The sequence below is a fragment of the Rana temporaria genome, chromosome 1 (assembly GCF_905171775.1).
Source record: "Rana temporaria chromosome 1, aRanTem1.1, whole genome shotgun sequence".
NCBI classification, from domain to species: Eukaryota; Metazoa; Chordata; class Amphibia; order Anura; family Ranidae; genus Rana; species Rana temporaria.
In genome coordinates, this window is record NC_053489.1 from 104,318,194 (window position 1) to 104,321,511 (window position 3,318).

Below are 3,318 nucleotides of genomic sequence, written 5' to 3' on the forward strand. Positions count from 1 at the left end.
GAACCCAGGGAGAAGATGTCAGCACCAATGTAGAGTAGGTGAATATTGTTCTGCTTTAACGGGTTGTTGAACTGTAACATTGTAATTGGATACTATCTTTGTAATTATAAAGCTCTTGGGATGCCATTGTTTTGAGTTTTCTTTGCCTTCTGTGCTACGTATTTGCAACATTGAACCACAATAGAGATTCTGCTTTTTAGTTGTTCTCTTGTATGAAGCCAATATATGGCACTACTCACTGAGTGTTGCATCTCTTTTGGGCTTTTTTATGTGGAATCATTATGGGTACTATCAGAAGTGGTACACTAAAGCCCTGTACGCACGATCGGTTTGTCTGATGAAAACGGACCAATGGACCGTTTTCATCGGACAAACAGATCGTGTGTGGGCCCCATCGGTTTGTTTTCCATCGGTGAAAAAAATAGAACATGTTTTAAAATATTCCTATGGATAAAAAAACTATAGAAAAAAACAATCGTCTGTGTGGAACTCCATCGGTCAAAAATCCACGCATGCTCAAAATCAAGTAGACTCATGCTCGGAAGCATTGAACTTCATTTTTCTCAGCACGTAGTAGTGTTTTACGTCACCGCGTTGGACACGGACGGATTTTTGACTGATTGTGTGTAGGCAAGACTGATGAAAGTCAGTTTCATCGGATATCTGACGAAAAAATCCATCAGATTAGATTCCATCAGATATCCGATCGTGTGTACAGGGCATTACAGGTTCAATTTAATTAGTGGGAATGCACTCCAAGCATTCCCAGTATTGTTATTTATTTTTTATTATTCTTAATTTTTATTTTATTCTGTACGTTTTTTGGCTCTGTGTAACTTCTGCATACTTTCAGCTATTAAGACCATTCAACTTTTAAAAAGTTTGCCTTCTTTTACAGTTTTTGTGAAAAAGCTGTTTAAGTTTAGTAATCATTTCAGGAAATTTTAGCGATTAAACAGAGTGTCTATGGGGCTGATTAGAGTGGATGATGTCATCGCTACAGCACAGAACTTTAAAAAAATTATCTTAGTTCCTTCTCTATAAGTTGCTCTCACGCCCACAAGATCTACTTGTCATACACAATTTATACATCAAAACGTAGGTGGTATTGTCTAGTTACTTTTGGCTGGTTGAGCTTCCAAATGACAAGAGTTCTACACTTTTTTCCATTGACTGAACTGTATAAAATTCTTTCCATTTAGACATGAATGGCTGTGTGTTGAGTTATTTTGAGGGGACAGCAAATTTACACTGTTATACAAGCTGTCACTCACTACTTTACATTGTAGCAAAGTGTAATTTCTTCAGTGTTGACACATGAAAAGATAGAAGAAAAGACTTACACAAATGCAAGGGTTGTACTTACTTTTGTGACATACTGTATGTGATCTCCCGCACACAGAGGGGTGTACTTACTTTGTGACATGCTGCATATGATCTCCTACACACAGAGGGGTGTACGTACTTTTTGTGAGATGCTGTATATATTTTTAGTGGTCTATAAGTGGTTACATCACACATGGCGTGTGCTGAGGTCTGCAGCAATGAAGGATTTTTGTATTTGAAACTTTAATGTAAATCTAGACAGTTTAGGGGGTGTAATATTCCCGCTGGGTAAAGTATGTGATCCCCTTACTTTCAATATCACCCCAATTGAGGCGTGATTTTGCCGCGATTGTCACCTGACAAATCGCAGGACTGCTCTTGGGAAACTGGCGTCCCGTCATTTTGTTTGTGTGATTTGTCCCATGATTGGGGTTCCATATTGTCCCATGATTGGGGTGCCATTGAAAGTAATGGGATCACAAGCGTGTCGCACGTTTTGCGGCAATTCGGGAAATTGCAGTAATTCCGTCCGCGATCCGGAACGCCTAGGTGTGATCGCAGCCAAAGCTAAGGGTCTTCTATCAGTTGCTGGGTTCTCCTTCTATAGATTCTGGGGGAACGTTTTCTTCCTCAAACATTCCACACATTCTCTTCATTCTTTATTCCACCACTAATATATACTCTGCATTGACCTTGTATAGCGCATTTCTCTCTGAGAACTCCATGTATTGGAGATGGCGTTGGCCGGGAATCGAACCCGGGTCAGCTGCTTGATAGGCAGCTATGCTCACCACTGTACCACCAATGCAAAAGTAGCATGCAGTGTGGGAAGAAACCGGAGTACCCTAAGGAAACCCACGCAAGCACAGGGACAACATGCAAACTCCATGCAGATAGTGTCCTGGTCAGAATCTGAAACAAGGACCCCAGTGCTGCAAGGCTAACCCTTAAGCGTCTGTGATGCCCATTTACGGCCTCTGTTCTCTAAGGCCCACCCCCGCTGAGCGGGGTAAATCACCTATGTTCCCCTTAAAGTGCCTTCAGAAGAAATCCAAACTTATCCTAAACTACAATCTATAACCTCTAATAAAACACACCCAAAAGACAATAAAGAGGGGTACAGTGGTCCCCAAATTAGCAACACAATGGACTAAATATTCCATTCACCCTTAGGCCTCATTCACAGGGGGTATGAATCCGTACCTCATGGCAGGGCCGTGTTTACAGGAATGGGGATGCAAGGTGTTCCCAGCATCCCGTCTAGGCAGTCCCTTTGCTGCCAACTGGGGTGCAGTGACTGTACCCAATGTGACATCTGTGTGGGTGCCGGTGCACGGCCCCGAACGCACCCAGGGTGCGTCCGCGCAACTTTACCCACATGGATGTCCTTTTTGGGGTTAATGCAGCCCCCACACAGGGTACAGATTCATACACCATGTGTGAGTGAGGCCTTGGACTTCTCCATGAAGGACCTCACTGGCGTTCTCATTTCTCCAGCAGAGAAAGCCTAAAGAAAGCTGGAAAGACTTCTCTGACCTCTGAAGACAAAAAAGAGTTCCAACCTCCACTCATAGCCAGCCCAACACACGCCTCAAAAACATACCAGCCTTCGACCTCCCCAAACTTTACAACATAATCAATTACTTTATGTCGATCGACAATATGTAGATCAAACATATCACCTGTAAAAACGTGCTTAAAATGTTGGTGGTAAACAGCCTTCTAGGCCCGGGGGGAACCAAATCAACGCCACAATCTGCTGGAGTCTTAGTGTGAAAGTTACATTCTGCCTGAGTCTCAACAGAATCGTTGCACGCTGAAGGAGTCTTGATATGAATGACACATGGTTTAAAGAAATTCCCAACTTTTGGGCTATTTTCTTTCCCAACAGAGCTGCACCCTGTTAATTTAAGTGCAGTCCATCCCTGTTGTAGAGCAAGTAACCAATTGAAAAGTCAGTCCAAGTCTCCATGAAGCCAAACTCTTCCTTCC

General features: G+C 42.8%; 1 non-coding gene across 1 annotated transcript; it reads right to left on the reverse strand.

Annotated features, from left to right (window-relative positions):
* Window positions 1-2,062: 2,062 nt before the first annotated feature.
* Window positions 2,063-2,134, reverse strand: TRNAD-AUC. The gene has a single exon. It is a non-coding gene; the product is annotated as a tRNA-Asp (tRNA).
* Between the last annotated feature and the right edge of the window lie 1,184 nt (window positions 2,135-3,318).